This window comes from Musca autumnalis, unplaced genomic scaffold (genome assembly GCF_047663935.1).
Source record: "Musca autumnalis isolate F117 unplaced genomic scaffold, ASM4766393v1 scaffold_5, whole genome shotgun sequence".
In the NCBI taxonomy this organism is placed as follows: Eukaryota; Metazoa; Arthropoda; class Insecta; order Diptera; family Muscidae; genus Musca; species Musca autumnalis.
In genome coordinates, this window is record NW_027412088.1 from 154,789,811 (window position 1) to 154,808,115 (window position 18,305).

An 18,305-nucleotide genomic window follows, 5' to 3' on the forward strand; every position below is an offset into this window, starting at 1 on the left:
TTTCCAATTTTTTCCAACACCTCCCAAAAAACACTGGTACATTGGCTCAAAAATGTCTCCTCATGACATTAAGTTAATAAATCGGCTCCTGACGGGTCATACCTACGGCAAAATATATTTAAATCGCATCAAGGTAGAAAGCTCAAATATGTGTAGCTGCTGCAACACACAAGAAACCGACAACCATCTGATATTTCACTGCACCAAACACAGCAATCTGAGGGCGCAGTACAGAATCTTTCAAAAATATAAAGATTTACCCTCATTACTGAAAACCTTTTCGTTTGAGAACTTTAAGGAATTGTGTCAATTCATCCACAAATCCAAGATAGAATTGTAAACAAATACGAAGCATCGAAACAACGTATCAAAACAAACGAAGATAACAAGTAACCAGTCTTATACATAACCAGTCTTAGGAGTAATCAGTTTTGGTGATGAGTACTCTGGGTACCAAACCATCTTTCGTAAAATTACGAAAGCAAAATCCAAAAAAAAAAAAAAAAAAAAAAAAATGTCAAAGAAAATATTGAATAAAATGTTCTCAGGTAAAACATAAATAGATTTTGAAAATCCTTTTAAATAGAACAAACTTGAATCAAAATCTATATTAATAAAAGAGTAGAGTGACTGATTCACTGACTGACTGACTGATTGACTGATTGATTCATCAACGCCCAGACGAAACGGCTGAAGCTAGAATCATGAAATTTTGGGTGAGGGTCACTCTTGGTCCGAAGGTGACAGATAAGGCTTGGTTTTTGGAAATTCGAACTGGAAGGGTACTAAAAGGTACTAAATATGGTACCGTTTGTATTTGGCGAACCGGTAAAGCTAGAACTTTGAAATTTGGAATGAAGGTCACTGATGGAGAGTTATACCCCGGTTACACTATTGAAGGTTAACCCACTGGGTTTAATAGATCCAGTGGGTTAATCTTTGCTGGTTACACTTAGCTTTTCGAGGATATAAACTGTCAGCTGATGTTTGTTTACGTATACATACAAAATAACTAATAAAGTCGTGTTTAACACTTTTCAATTTCTCGCATGAGATATCGCCCCTCTTTGCTCATATTGGTATATTTTACACACAGGGATACATTTTTGTATCAAGGTATCAAGCGTACTTTTTGTTAAAAAAGTGTCTAATAGAAAAAAAAAAATAATTTTATGATTTTCAAATAACTTTAGATTTGTTAACTCCATAAAATCTCATGCGACTAATCGTAAACGTGTAAAACACGACAAACTCTGTTGCAAAAACAGTTGCAACTTTTGGTACTTTTTGAGTAGAGTTGGATTTTTTTGCACAAATACCGAATACAACACTGTATTTTTGGTGGATTTATGCCGGATTTAAAATAAACCCAGTCGTGAGAGGATTTAATTTTTGTATGGCAAATCTGGTCAGATTTGACCAGATTAAGCAATAAATCCTCATAAAGTGGGTTAACCCGGCAAAAAACTGTAGTGTAACCGCACTATTAGAAAGGTGTACCAAAGGGTTTTTAGAAATTCGAACTATAAGTGTACGAAAAGTACTAAAGTGTACTAAATTTGGTGCCAATTCGTACTTTGCGAACGGATAAAGGTTATAGGTTGAAATTTGGTGTGAGAATCAAGGTTAAAAGGTACGGTTGACATAAGGAGGTGGTTTAGGAAAAGTGTACACATGTGTACGAAAAGTACTAAATGGTACTAAATTTGGTACAATTATGATTTGTGCGAACGGATAGAGCTGGAATCCTGAAATTTTGAATTAAGGCTACTGTTGGAGAGTAGAATGGACGTAGTTTTGAAAATTCGTACTTATGGGTGCGAAAAGTACTAAATGGTACTAAATTTGGTACCCTTATGATTTGGGCGAACGGATAGAGTTGGAATCCTGAAATTTTGAACTAAGGTTACTGTTGGAGAGTAAAATGGAAGTAGTTTTGAACATTCGTACTTATGGGTACGAAAAGTACTAAAGGGTACTAAATTTTGTACAATTTGGATAAAGGTTGAACGGATAGAGCTGGAATCCTGAAATTTTTGAATTAAGGCTACAGTTGGAGGGTAGCATGGAAGTAGTTTTGAAAATTCGTACTTATGGTTACGAAAAGTACTAAATTGTACTACATTTGGTACAATTACGACGTGGGCGAACGGATGGAGCTGGAATCCTGAAATTTTGAACTAAGGCTACTGTTAGAGGGTAGAATGGACGTTGTTTTGAAAATTCGTACATATGGGTACGAAAAGTACTAAATGGTACTAAATTTGGTACACTTATGATTTGGGCGAACGGATAGAGTTGGAATCCTGAAATTTTGAACTAAGTTGGAGAGTAAAATGGAAGTAGTTTTGAACATTCGTACTTATGGGTACGAAAAGTACTAAAGGGTACTAAATTTGGTACAATTTGGATATAGGTTGAACGGATAGAGCTGGAATCCTGAAATGTTTGAATTAAGGCTACAGTTGGAGGGTAGCATGGAAGTAGTTTTGAAAATTCGTACTTATGGGTACGAAAAGTACTAAATTGTACTAAATTTGGTACAATTACGACGTGGGCGAACGGATGGAGGTGCAATCCTGAAATTTTGAACTAAGGCTACTGTTAGAGGGTAGAATGGAAGTAGTTTTGAAAATTCGTACATATGGGCACGAAAAGTACTAAATGGTACTAAATTTGGTACACTTATGATTTGGGCGAACGGATAGAGTTGGAATCCTGAAATTTTGAACTAAGGCTACTGTTCGAGAGTAAAATGGAAGTAGTTTGAAAATTCGTACTTATGGGTACAAAAAGTACTAAATGGTACTAAATTTGGTACAATTTGGATATAGGTTGAACGGATACAGCTGGAATCCTAAAATTTTTGAATTAAAGCTACAGTTGGAGGGTAGCATGGGAGTAGTTTTGAAAATTCGTACTTATGGGTACGAAAAGTAATAAATGATACTAAAATTGGTGCAATTATGATTCAGGCGAACGGATAGAGTTGGAATCCTGATGTTAGAGAGTAGAAAGGAAGTAGTTTTGAAAATTCGTACATATGGGTACGAAAAGTACTAAAGGGTACAAAATTTGGTACAATTTGGATATAGGCTGAACGGATATAGTTGGAATCCTGAAATTTGAATTAAGGCTGCTGTTAGAGAGTAGAATGGAAGCAGTTTTGAAAATTCGTACTTATGTGTACGACAAGTACTAAATGGTACTAAATTTTGTACAATTTGGATTTAGGCTGAGCGGATAGAGCTGGAATTCTGAAATTTTGAATTAAGGCTGCAGTTGGAGGGTTAAATTGAAGTAGTTTTGAAAATTCGTACTCATGGGTATGAAAAGTACTAAATGGTACTAAATTTGGTACAATTACGATTTGGGCGAACGGATAGAGCTGGAATCCTGAAATTTTGAACTAAGGTTACTGTTGGTGAGTAGAATGGAAGTAGTTTTGAAAATTCGTACTTATGGGTACGCAATGTACTAAATGATACTAAATTTAGTACAATTATGATTTAAGCGAACGGATAGTGCTGGAATCCTGAAATTTTGGATTAAAGATATAGTTGGAGGGTAGAATGGAAGTAGTTTTTAATATTCGTTCTTATGGGTACGAAAAGTACTAAATTTGGTACAATTACGATTTGGGCGAACGGATGGAGCTGGAATCCTGAAATTTTGACCTAGGCTACTGTTGGAGAGTAGAACGAAAGTAGTTTTGAAAATTCGTACTTATGGGTACGAAAAGTACTATATGGTACTGCATTTGGTACAATTACGATTTGGGCGAATAGATAGAGCTGGAATCCTAAAATTTTGAAATAAGGCTACTGTTGGAGAGTAGCATGAAAGTAGTTTTGAAAATTCGTACTTATGGATACGAAAAGTACTAAATGATACTAAATTTGGAACAATTACGATTTAGGCGAACGGATAGAGCTGGAATCCTGAAATTTGAATTAAGGCTGCTATTAGAGAGTGGAACGGAAGTAGTTTTGAATATTCGTACTTATGGGTACGAAAAGTACTAAATGATACTAAATTTGGAACAATTACGATTTAGGCGAACGGATAGAGCTGGAATCCTGAAATTTGAATTAAGGCTGATGTTAGAGAATAGAATGGAAATAGTTTTGAAAATTCGTACTTATGGGTACGAAAAGTACTAAGTGGTACTAAATTTGGTACAATTACGATTTGGGTGAACAGATAGAGTTGGAATCTCGAAATTTGAAGTTGAGACTACTGGTGGAGTGTAGGATTGAGGAAGTTTTGGAAATTCGTACTTATGTGTACGAACAGTACTAAGTGGTAGTAAATTTAGTACAATTTGTATTTGGGTGAACGGATAGAGCTTGATTCCTCAAATTTAGACTGAGTGTCGCTGATGAAGTGACCAAAGTACTAAATGGTACAAAATTTGGTTCGATGGTGATTTGAGTGAACGAATCCTGAATTCGTAATTGAGATTATTGTTGAAGTATAGAATTGAGGTACTCTTGGAAATTTTTACTTATGTGTACGAACAGTGCTAAATGGTACTATATATAGTACAAATTGGATTTGGGTGAACGGATAGAGCTGGAATCCTCAAATTCGGAATTGACATTACTGTTGCAGTGTAGAACTAAGGAGTTTTGGAAATTCGTACTTAGAGTACAAAAAGTACTAAATGGTACTAAATTTTGTACATGGGGATTTGGGTGAATGGATAAAACTGGAATCCTGAAATGTGGAATTGAGTTTTTTGTTGGAGTGTAGGATTGTGGTTGTTTTGGAAATTCGTACTTATGAGAACGAAAAGTATTACATTTCGTACAATTGGGATTTGGAATCTGGAATCCTGAAATTTGGAATTGAGATTATTGTTGAAGAGTAGGATTGAGGTAGTTTTGGAAATTCGTACTTATGGGTACGAAGAGTACTTAATGGCACTCAATTTGTTGTTGGGTGTAGAGACAGTGCTGAAATCTGTATTCTTTGGATTTAGGGTGAGTATTGGTGTGCAAAGTTGGTATCGCTGTTAATATGTAAGGGTGAGATACTGCTGATCTTTTTCAAATCGAACTAAAGAGGATTCGAACAGTACTAAAATAACAATAAATATTGATTAAAATTGGTATTAGTGCAATAAAATTTTCAGTGTTCGCCATTTTCATACTTTATACTGTTTATTTGTTTTTTATATCCTTTCCGCATACGAAGTAGCTGGCACTTTGCTAGTGTAAATATAAAGCATTCAGAACTGTTGTAGGTAATTTTTATTACACGTTTAGTATGAAAATATGTATTTTATGGTAGCAAATTTCGAAGTTACATTTTGAAAACTAAATTTACAAAAAAAGTAAAAATACAGCTGATTGTCAATTCTACCTTCTATAAATGTGCCTTGGTACCAAGTGTACATTTTGTTAAAAATTCTTAATGTAAAAAGAAGGTATTTTATAAAAATATGTTATAAAAATTTTAAAATTCTTATAAAAAATAATCATTTAATGCTTTAAATGATTTTTTATGCACAAAATTCATTTCAAAACTAAATTTTGTTTCAATTTCTCTTACTATGTTTTGCAACTCTGCCTAACAAGAATAACCACCACAAAGAGGAGACAAAAAATCGTAAGAGAAATCGTTTAAATGTAAAACAGCACAAAATGTCTGTCTCTTGTGCCAGACACTGAATATAACACATGAAAATTGTTTAGCTTTTAGGAGAGGGCGGAGGTGAAGGAGCTCCCTTTCTCCCTTCTTACCCATAAGCTCAAAACATTTTCATGAAAATTTTCATAGTCTGGCACAAGACTTAGGTTGAAGACAAATTGGGTTTTTACACCAGTAGTGCGATTCTGTAACTCTCTACCGATGGAATTTACGACAAATGTCGATAGTTAACGATATTTGTCGGTAAGTGCTATTCTGTATACAAATTTTACCGATTTTTATGTCGGTAATTATCGAAAATTTATAAAATAATGGATAAAATTGAGGGTTATTTAGAAACCCCCAGAATTTCGGGAAAAATCTCTGAGAAAATAATAACTATTTTCAGTACGAACCATGGCAGAACTACCAGGTAGTGGTATCACACCAGCTGATCGAATATGAAAAGTCAAATAACTTTATAAAAAAAATTTTTGTTGTAATTTCCCCAACAACATAAAGAAAGCTTTGACATAACATATTCACAATTTTACGATGCCACTACCTGGGTAATTGTGCCATGGTACGAACAAAATATTTTGAAGGATATATTCCGTAACAGTTGCTACCCATATAAAAAAGTATTGGTGGTTTCGATTACCATCAACGTTAAAAGAAAGAAGAATATCACCATGGTCGTCATATTCGCTGATAATACGTAATTCTGATATAACAGATCAATATACACAATTTAAATATTCCTGTTCAAAATATACATATTAAATGGTAGGATTTTTAATCTTCCGTTTCAAACAATTCAACCAATTTGTCGAATATTACACCATGTTTACATTAGAACTTGCCGGGTTATATCTCCAATATTCAATGGGTTTGACAATTAAAATCCACCGGAATAAATAAAAATAAAATAAATATAGTTATATGTATGTAAACGTAGTTTTAACTACGATTTTTAATATTTAATAAACCCACTGTGTTTCAAATGTCAATTCCATTGCTTATATTTCAAATATATCTTCATAGAGAAGGTTAATATAAACATGTCCTAAAGTTGAATTTTTCTACATATAATTTGAAACATACTTATTTTATATACAATAGTGATTTAAATAATTTTATTAGAAATTTGAATTATGTTAACTTTGAATGAGCATTATTTCATTTAAGATGTGATTTTTCCTATTTCTCCTAAAAACAAGAAACGTTAAAAAATTAGAATAATTTATATACTTCTATATGCTTTTCATTTTGAAATTACGTCCAGCCAAGATCATCCATATACGTTAACGTGACTACATGATACGTGTACTCATAATGAGAATAACAATCAGTCGTCGTTGAGCAGCCGACAAGTAAACATGCGCATGGATGTACGCATAATTTTAGTGGGACACTGAACAAAACCGCACACACCCACCATATGTTTACTGGTCACAGTTCTAGCAACCACTGAATGCTGATACAAAATTTCTTGTGATTCTCTCACTACTTTACTCTCTTTTTTATTTTGAGCATCAGTGAATTACGTGCATCTTCTTTTAAATTCCGTCATTCTACCGATATTCGTCGCTAAAATGTTTGTATCGATAACATTGAGTTACAGAATAGCACTTTCGGTAATTCAACCGAAAATTTTCGTTAATTATTGGCCTGTTCCCGTACTTTATAAAGTGGTAAAAGTCGTAAAAGTTGTAAAAGTCGTAAACGATTTTGATATATATTTTGTGTACGGGAACGCAAAATGTGTAAAAGTGGTAAAAATTGTAAAAACTTTTTAGTTCTGGAACAGAGCTTATCAATATCGGTTCGGTAGAAAAAAAAGTTACAGAAACGTGTGTTCCGTTTTGATTCTCGAGTTTACTTGCGGCAATTGTCAGTTTGATGGAGAGAGAGGTGAGGTATATGGTAACCCTTTGCCTCTCAACACCCTCTCTCACCCACAAACTGACAATTGCCGCAAGTAAACTCGCCTAATGTAAATTGGGACTATTAAATATGTTGTTTACGATTTATATTAAATTAAAGCTACATCCATTTTATTTTTATTTAATATTTTTTTCTAATTTTCCTCTCCTGTTTGCTTTTGTGTGTTTGTGTTTACCGTTATTTGAAAAATGTAAATAATAGGGTTATGACTTTTTTACAACCTCATATCCCTGTGTCATATTTTGATGAGCTTTTGCATAAGATTAGATAAAATCTTAATTACAAAGTTTTTCGATAGAAAAAAGCTCATGCAAAAAGCTTTTAAAGTTTTTATAGATGAGCTTTTTGGAAAAATTTTGGAGTCACTTTAAGCACATAAATAACTCAAAACAATCGTTAAAGCCACACGACATATCCAGAATGACAGCTTTTTTCTCATATTATTACATACATATAATTTTATATCATATATTATATATTATTCCATGTATCACATAAATTGAATGTGGTTTGTGCGGGACCTTTTTCAATATTTAAATGGAATGAACGTTGTTATTTTTGGCATTAATAGGCAAAAGTTCATTCACTCTCGCTTCAGGAAATCATTTTTGAGAAAAAAGGTCAAAAAGTCATAACCCTAGTAAATAAACGACACATGAACATAGTTGACAATATTGGTACAGACTGCAATAGTTGTATTTTTAGGAGCAAAAAGCAGTGTTGTATATCAAAATATTTCGATTTAACATTTGATTTAAAACAAATCCAAGTTTTGAGTTGATTTAATTTTGTACGGTTAATCAAAGTGGATTTGGGTGGATTAAGCACTTAAATCGAGATAATGCCCTTAATGCTTGGTTTACATTCGGCGTCGTTTCGTGATTTCGAAGGCGTTTCGTGATTTCGCGCGGAATCAAGCAAAATTTATCATGATTTCGCATACAAAAATGAAATCATCTCATTTCGTGATTTCAGCGAAATCAACATCGAAATCACAGTACTCATGATACAACACTGTTTTTGCCTAAAAAAGTACCAAAAGTTGCAACACTTTTCACGTATCACAATAAACAAGGTAGATGGTCAATTGTTGCAACAAAAAATTTTAGTATCCAAATGTGTAAACAATGTGAAAATAAAATGTTAAATTAATTTGTACAAGGCTATTTTCCATTGTGTTCCCGTGCTCTTTTAATGGTAATGTTAGAAAAACGAGCGAATTGTTAAAAATTGCTTTCCCATACAAATTTCCTAAAAAAATACGGGAATGAAAAAATGACGGAAATTGCAAAACTCCAACATAAATGTCAAAATTAATGTATCAGCTATCATATTCAGATGACAAAAACATGCTGCTAGTTTTTACTATGCCAAATTTGTATAGCAGAAAACAGTAGAGGAGGGTTTTTGTTATTCAGCGCTATTTTTGTTTAAAGAGAAGTGCAAGTCTTGCTAGATTTCGGAGTACGGGAACGCATTTGTAGCACTAAACGGGAAAACTACTGCAAGCAGTAATATTGTTACGGAATTAGATTTAACTAATCTCCGTGTAGACGTTGTTTAATACCCCGTTTATATATAACCGGATTTAACAAACTGACTGGGTTTTAAATGTCAATTTCATTGCTTATATTTCAAATAAATCTTCATAAAGAAGGTTAACCCTGCAAAAAGCTCTAATATAAACAGCATATTATTCCCCGATACGATTTGTACCAAATAAAACAGGGTTCGTTTTAGATTACGTTTCTACAATGCTTTATTTACTTTATTACACTTATTCGGAACCGACTTTAATTACTAAGCACACAGCTTGTCTCTAGTTAGCACGCAGCACTTCTTTAACCGATCTGTTCAGTTCAACGCTTAAAACACAACTACTCCGTCATTGCCATTTCCCCGGTATTTATACCCCAAAGTCTCCCCGTTCTAGAGTCCTCCAGAACACATATGGCAACATCTCGAATCTGTGCAGCGAACACACAGACGCACATTCGCACTAAGCGAACAACCATACTCACATACATACATGGGGGAATACAATTGGACGACAAGCACAGTAATGACGTAACTACAACAACAAACAAGTGCAATAAAGAAGTAACAAACTAAACAATAATTACATGATTGTGGCAAAACAAAAGCACATTAATGAAAGGTTGAGAACATCTAGAATAATGAAGATAATTCTACATGATAATTGTTGTTGCTTAAATAAAGTAACTGCGTAATAAAACTTTACGTTACAATTCAAATTTTTAAATTAACGGAAATTAAACTAAGCCAACTTAAACCTATCAGTTACATTCGTAACAATTGGCCTGTTCCCGTACTTTATAAAGTGGTAAAAATCGTAAAAGTTGTAAAAGTCGTAAACGATTTTCATATAAATTTAGTGTACGGGAACGCAAAATGTGTAAAAGTGGTAAAAATTGTAAAAACTTTTTAGTTCTGGAACAGAGCTAATATTTTGCAAGTTCTGAACACAACTTTTATCTATCAAAATTTATTATTATGATGTCTCAAAGATAAAATAATTTATTTTTATTTTTTATTTGTTAGTATTATACACAATTAATATGATATATAGATAATTTTCGAAATAAAGCAATAAAGTACTATATTGTCATATTTTTTTGATGACTAATTCAATTTACAACAGCTTGTTTTGAAAATTCATGTTCGATCAGCTGCGCATATGCATCTACCTTGATAATTGCGATATGTTTGAAATCAACAAAAAAATAAGTTTAAACACCGGGATGTATTTCAGGATTTCGCGAAATCCAGTGGATTTTGGAGCGTAAGTGTAAACTTGGTATAATCATCGTATAAGGGTATAGTCTAAACGGGCTATTAGCTGAGATATGAGCGATGGAAAGAGAAAATTCATTGTGATTTGTATCCAACCAATTTCGTTAAAGGGCATTATAGCTCTGTTCCAGAACTAAAAAGTTTTTACAATTTTTACCACTTTTACACATTTTGCGTTCCCGTACACAATATTTATATGAAAATCGTTTACGACTTTAACAACTTTTACGACTTTTACCACTTTATAAAGTACGGGAACAGGCCAAATGATTGGTTTACATTTACGAAATCCACTCGATTTCAACTGTCATAGGTTAAACGTCAAATGAAATCCATTGGATTTCAGATGAAATTTCATTTGCCGTTTGAGCTATGGAATTGACAGTTGAAATCGAGTGGATTTCGTAAATGTAAACTTAGCATAAGACGGGAATACACGCGCACCCGATTTTTTGAAGTTTTTACCACATGTAGCATGGTAGAACAAGGTAAAGGTAAAGTTAATACTACAACAAAAGCTTTGTTCCTTTACCTGCCTGAGGTTACCATTTCTTACCATTTTTAACCTGCAAAACGTTCCTTTACTTTAACAAGCATACGATTTATATGAGACCAGTTCACCACTTTTACCATTTTTTGCCACTGTTACCATTTTTTAAAGTAAAGGAACAGACCAAAATACAACTCGAACAACAACCACAAAGGAATTTGTTTTTGTTTGTAACGTTACTGCCAGTTGTATTTGTAAACAAAACAAGGAAATGTCTATAAATTATTGGAATTTAAAAAACTAATAATTTTTCACATTTGGTTGAATATTTTGGAAAACATGAATGAAAATTCGTTACATTTTCAATTTTTATGTTTCCACATCATTCCACTAAATGCATAAATTCTCGCAGAAAGTAGAATTCTTGCAAAAAAGTTCGGGGTCGCTGGAAATTCATAGAAAAAGGAGAAGCTGTTTCAATGTTTTGTTTTAGAAATCAAAGAAGCACATGTTTATTAGGGCTTTATTTTTTTAAATTTTAACAAAATACCTCACATATTAACAAACGTTGTATCGCCTCTACAAGCGGGGATTTACTGCGCGGCTTATCGTTCGAACTTGGAGGAGGTTACATATCATTGATATGAAGAAGTCTTTCTGGGAAATGGTTTTTTCCGAATGATATATTTTTTGTTTCTCAAAAAATATATGTCCCTAATGTACATCGAAATAGAAATAAATGTATAAAATGTCATATGAAATTTGACACTAACGTTACAACCCAGTTTATTCAGCTGTGTATTGCTGCTACCTTTTCTTATTCTACCATGCACAGGTAGGTTGTCCTGAACACAAAAATATATACCATCTCTGGGAAGTCCATAATTCCCGAGATATAGGTCTTTAAAGTTCTAAAAATATGTGGCCGATGCCGGCTAATTAGAGCAAAATTAATAATTTTAAATAAAGTCATGGTACAATCATTAAAAGGTAGGACACAGCAAACATCTGATTACATTTTTTTCCTGAGGTCCTCCTATTGTGTCAAAACAGTTTTGACAGAGTTGACAAATGACAAAATGAATTTATTCAAAATCAAATTGGATACGAACAAAAATAAATATAAAAAATGTACAATTTTGAAAACAGAAATGACTTCAACATTGTCGACGTGTACTTTCATAAAACAATTGGGCCAGATGAGTGGAATATGCTGTGGCTATGTGTTGTGATTGCAGCTTACCGATGTCCAACTTCCGCGTTGTGTCTGTTGGTACTCTATTTGCAACGTTTAATCGGATACGTAGTACGTACCGTTGCTGCAACAAGGTGGTGATCCGAATCCATGTTAGCTCCTCGGAACGATGAATGTCGAGATGCTTAAATCTGGTACTGCTAACTACCATGTTTTTGTCGCTGCGAAGTCAACCTGATTCCTTTCCTTCGTCAGAAGTTCCACGGGGAAGACTGAATTTTCGGACTGTTGGGCCAAAGTTATTCTCCTTTCCAATTGCGGCATTAAAATCGCATAAAATATGTATGTATATCATTGGTCTGTTCCTAGTGTTCTGTGGAAATATAAGCACAAATAAAACTGATGCTGAAAAATGTTGCTTCTATACGAATTGTAGCAAGTCTTTCAATCACTGGTTTGGAAGCTTTTACACCCAAAAATTACAAATCCGTAACTAAACTAATGCTTTGTGTCATGGCAGCTATAATACAGAGCACCACCTTTATATGTTGTTGTGATGACGCCCCAAATCCTTCGTATTTCCTGTATGGCAGTAATATCGGGCTTGTATTTTTCAAGTACATCTGCCTAAGCGTAAACTTCACATTGCAATTATAGATTCGCAGTTTATGATCCATAAAACATTTGCGAGATCGTCAACTTAAGAGGGGATTGTTTTCTGTTTCTTATTTCCATAGTACGATCTTAAGTTAGTCCAATGTCCAACTCATGTTTTTAACATTATTATGAGTAAACATGTTAGCTCACTGCCCTTAACAGATGTTAACGGTAGCTCCCAAGGTTGCACCACGGTGAGCTCAGTGTCCATTGGGCCTGGAGAGCGTTTTATATTAATACAAAATCCCAAATTACAAGGGCAAATTGGGCTAATAAATTCAAAATTCCTAAAAGCGACAATTCGCGTTATATGGGCTACAAAACGTAGGCATACATACATATATACAAATTGTAGGTCCCCGGCCAAAGGCCGGCTATTTAAAAAACATTTTAATTTAAAAAAAAAAATTTTGTGCCCGTTCCCGAGACTTGCACCTGTCCATAGGAGAATGTCTTAAATCACTGAACGAAGTCCGGCTAATTAAAAAAATTATAATTTAAAATAAATGCTTGTTCCCGTTCCCTAGATTTGCCCCTGTCCATAGAGAACATCTTACCATTCGCGTTTGTTGTGTTTATCATACCAATAAAAACAAAACAAACATAAATAACCTAAAAAAACCACACAAAATAATTAACATTAATAATAAAATTAATATTAATAGTTAAATTTTCACACTTTCATTAATCAAATATTTTTATTAAATCTTTTTATGCTTGTTTTGTTGTTAACGTTTGCTTGAGAAAATAAAAATGAAAGAAAATGGAAGGACAAAACTTGCAACGAATAACACACTACTTCATACCCCTCGCCTATAAACTTGACGTCGCCATGTTGAAATCATGCTAGTCCGACCATCGACTATGTAATATCGAAGCTTGGAACGCGGTTTTCTCAAAATGGCATTTTGAAATGCGGTGCCCACTGTAGCTCAAAACGGATGATCCGATCTTGATTTGGTTTTGTGGGATTATTATACACATAAAAAGCTTGTACTTAAGCGAGAGACCTTTTTAAACAATTTTTTACGGATTTATGGCGAAAAAAATATATTTTTTTTAGTTAAAATGGAAATTTTGAATTTGACAGTTCACAACTTTTTTAAAAAAATATATTTTTTAATTCCGCTTCGCTTAAGTACAAGATTATTAGATTCTTGATAATCCCACAAAAACATATACTGTAGTGGAATTCTGTAACTCATTTTTCGAGTAACCGACAAATATCGGTAAAATTAAAATGCTTATAATTTCGGTAATTAACGAAAATATTCGGTAAGTTAACAACCAAACTAAAGTTGTTGATAAATGCTACCGATAGCAACAGTGTTGTCAACTTCTATTGATACTTTTCATTCATAATTTTGCGTATTAATGTTACCGATTTTTGTCGGTAACTCAAAAAATTGGTTACAGAATTCCAATACTGTAGAGGGATTCTCTAACACATTTTTTGAGTTACCGACAAAAATCGGTAAAATTAAAACGCAAAATTATGAATGAAATGTTCAAAAAAAAGTTGACAACACTATTGCTGTCGGTAGAACTTTACGACTACTTTTTATTGGTCGCTAACTTACCGAAAAATATCGTTAATTACCGAAATTATAAGCATTTTAATTTTACTGACATTTGTCGGTAACTCAAGAAATGAGTTAGAGAATCGCACTACTGATCGGTTTATTCGTTTTTGAGCTACAGTTGGCACCGCAAACTGCCTTAGTAAAAACAGATTTTCGTAGGCGGCTATTCAGAACACTGTGCAATATTTTTCAACAAAAAAATTCGAAAGTAGCTCAATGTGTGATGTATCAGATGAAAACAAAATCTTCTGAAATAATGGTATATTTCTTGTAAAATACCTATCATGAAAAAATTCCATTTTTCGTGCTCTATAAGTGGCCATAACCCGTTAAGTACGAAAATGGTGATGCATGCATCAAAAGATGCAGCGTGTGTACTAAAAACACACAATTTTATTTTTTACTAGCGGACCCGGCGAACTTCGTCTCGCTATTAAGGAATAAAATTTCATACAAAAACTCAATTTTCGATTTTTCCAATTTTCCGACTTTTCCAGAGAGATTTTCCAAAATTTTCTTCCGTAAAGACCTTCTCCTCGAAAATACGAATAACTGACAAAAAATTTTACAGAAATCGGCCTAGCCGTTCTCATTTTATGAATTACTATACATTTTTTACACCATTTTTATATATATATAGATTACAGGCAATTCACATTTGGCCTGTTCCAGTGCTGCAAGAATCTACTATTTTTTTTTACTATTTTTTTCGATATCATAAAGGAATATTGTTATCGTAGTAAAAAAATACTAGCTTCTTGCAGGTTTGGGAAAGGCATATTGTTTTGGTATATGAATAGTACATTTTTGTTCACAAAGTATGTTTGTTATGTCATGTTCACACGAGCGTTTCAATTACGTTGTTCGCCTGTCGAACGACGTCCACCAATTAACCGTTTCCACGACACCATTCGTAATTAACAGAAACATAAACAAAATTTCCTTCATTTTTGTTTTCTTGTTTCCATGAAAATTTGAACCGAAAACACATAAAATATGCATTAAATGAATAGGAAAAGCAATAGACTTTCCTTCAAATGTATCTTCTATATTAAACTACACACATTTCATTCATTTTTTCCATAAATTCTGAATAATTTTGTATTCGCAATATATTTTTAAGTGTTTCTATTTTCAAAATTAAAGAGAGAGAGACATGCCAAACAATGTTTGTGTATACATACTTTCAGTTATTTGTTTCCTTTTTGTTTCTGATTGATTTTCCTTTTGTTTCTGAACTAATTGAAAAGAAATGTGAGTGGAATTAAAAAGGAAACACAATCATCTTCCTTCTGCATCTATATAAAATGTTTAGTTCATTAATTTTCATTCATATTTTTCCTTTTTTCTAACAATTTTTGTGTTATCAACAAATTTTTCAATTTTGAATTTAAACATGTCATAATTAATTTTTTCGATAAATTCTCTCATTTGTTAGGGATGGGACATACTTATTCGTCGTTCCGAGAGTATTTCTAATCGAACAATGTAGAAAAATCGTCGTTCGTTCATATAATTTTGTGTGGGGAAATAAGTAATTTATTCGTAGTTATGGGTCGAACAACGAATAGAGAACAAAGGACGTACCGTGGAAACGGGCTATTACAAACCCAGCAAAATAAATTGGAAGTAGTAAATGTGGACTAGTTCTTTTACGGCATGTTTTGATACAATTCAAACGGAGTCGTGAAAAAGGCGCTCCATTCCTCACTTTTTACCGCATTTGGATGCAATCCAAAGAATCATATCCACTTGTCACATTTTAAAGGGTCAGTTAAAATGCAGTGCCAGAGGATCAGTTCAAATGCAGTGCCAAAGGGTCACTTAAAATGCAGTGCAATGGAGTGTCTCTTTCAGTAGTCACGCTCTTGTAAAAATCATGAGTGAAAATTCATAATTTGATGCACTTCTAGACCGCTTGTACATATGTTTAACTGCCTCTTTGGAGGCAAACTTTTTGCTGGGTAATTCCTACAAGCAATCAAGGCAAATATGAAAAAAGTTTCTTTGAACGTTTTCACACGATAAGGTTTGACTGCTCAAAAACGTGGTTTCCGTTTTGACTCTCATTCGTAATTTTCACATCTAGTGTTGCGTTTATGAAGTCATTGTATACAAGCGTACTTTTTGAACAAAAAGAAGTACGGTTTTACATAATTGTACCAAAAAGGTTTATGTGTGTATTGTATTTGAAAATTAAAAAAGTAATTCTTGTGAATCCCATAAAATTGGGTAAAATGTATGCGTTGTTAAAATTGTTGCCTCATGCGCGCATGCCATGTAAAAAATAATGTAATAATTCTTACCACCTGAAGGTAAGATGATACCTGCGTTACCAGCGTAAATTTTTCAAGAAAGATTTTTATGAAATAGGGAAATACCTTTGTTATTACAGGTACATAGAAGTCATGTTTTGAAGAACACCTTTATTTGTAAAAAATATGATGAAACAGGTAGATAATATCTTACATGCTAGTGTTGTATGTATGGTACTTTACGTATGGTACTTTACGTTTTCGTTCACTTACTTCCACATTTTGTTTCAACACTGACACAATTAACGAATGAGAACCAAAACGGACAACGCATTTTTGAGCAGGCAAACCTTATCGTGTGAAAACCCTCTTTCTCTCGTTCTTCAATTGTTTATCAACTTTTTGGTTTGACACGTATGTACATACGTATTTTTCCCATCAGCTTTTTAAATATAAATAGGGGAGGTACACGAATAAATAGACAATGAGCTGTTTATATTCAGTTTTGTCTTGTTGTGGGTACAGAAAAACAAGAGTATGGTTTTATTTGCAATAAGAAGTAAGTCAGTAAGGAAAGGATCAAAGTCGGGCGGGGCCGACTATATGATACCCTACATCACTGTGAATATATAAAATTTATAAGGGAGATATCTATAAATTTGATCTGATTTCGATGTAGCATGCTACACTTATTAATAAACCAAATTCCGTCATACATTTCCAATTTCATCAAAATTGGGCAGATATAGGGTGTTTGGTGCAGTAAAGACGTGAAATCGGCCGAATTTTAGACCAAATCCTGTCACACATTCCAAACTTGATCAAAATCGGACGTACAGTACCTCCAAGCGAAAGTCGTTCAGCTAATGATTTGTTTAATTGGCTTACGTAATCTCCGACATAAAAGGGATAGTGCGTTTTCAGACGATAGTGTTTGAAGGCCTGCGTACATAAGCTGCTCTGCCTGATTGCCTTGATTTCCTGCTTCATTTTTGACAAAAATAAAAGAATAAAGAAGGCCGAGGAAATTTCGAACTGGGTTGCCCTTTTCTTTTTTTATTCTTTTATCAGAAGTAAGCAAGGTAACTTGGCGTTTACACCAGACAGTTTGTCTTCAAATACAACTCTGGTTTACTAACACATACATACATTTGTCGTTTGTCTCTCAGCTGTCCATCATTTTTTCACAGACAGTAAGGAAGACAAAATTTTGGCATTTTTGTAAAAATAAGTGAGATAATAATTGAAATGTGTTGAAAACAAAAGAACATGAACAAAAACAAAATATGAGAACGGAAAACAAAAATAAATCGATGATTTTCATTCAAAATTTTACAAATGTTGTTGCAGTTGTCCGGACGCCTACGTCACACAGGCAAGTTGTGGGATTTTGACAATCAATACATGAAGTCAACTGTCCTGTCATTTGTAAACGCAGGGAAAGGCAAGGCAGCTTATGTACGCAGGCCTTGACTGCTCAAAAACGTGTTGTCCGTTTTGGTTATCATTCACAAATTGTGCCAGTGTTGAAACAAAATGTGGAAGTAATGGGTACTTTACACGGTATGTTTTTTACATATGAGTTGTCACTTCTCCCATACAAAATGTATACGCAAAGTGACAACTCATATGTAATAAACACATCGTGTAAAGTACCCATAAGTGAACGAAAACGTACATAAAGTACTTTTTTTGATAAATTCGTTCATGAAATATTTTTTATTTATTTT

The 18,305-nt window shown here is 33.4% G+C and overlaps 1 protein-coding gene and 1 long non-coding RNA gene across 2 annotated transcripts in view; both read right to left on the bottom strand.

The window, feature by feature from the left end:
- Positions 1–7,508, bottom strand: part of LOC141387075 (uncharacterized) — a 30,341-nt gene extending 22,833 nt beyond the window's left edge. Inside the window, exon 1 of the mRNA XM_073956211.1 lies at positions 7,482–7,508. The gene's annotated coding sequence lies outside the window, so the exon portion shown is untranslated. The remainder of the gene's footprint in view (positions 1–7,481) is intronic.
- An 8,877-nt stretch (positions 7,509–16,385) lies between these two features.
- Positions 16,386–16,934, bottom strand: LOC141387575 (uncharacterized). Its single transcript, XR_012408584.1, has 3 exons — positions 16,849–16,934; positions 16,702–16,744; positions 16,386–16,443 (listed from the first exon to the last, which is right to left on the bottom strand). It is a non-coding gene; the product is annotated as an uncharacterized lncRNA (long non-coding RNA).
- Positions 16,935–18,305: the final 1,371 nt, after the last annotated feature.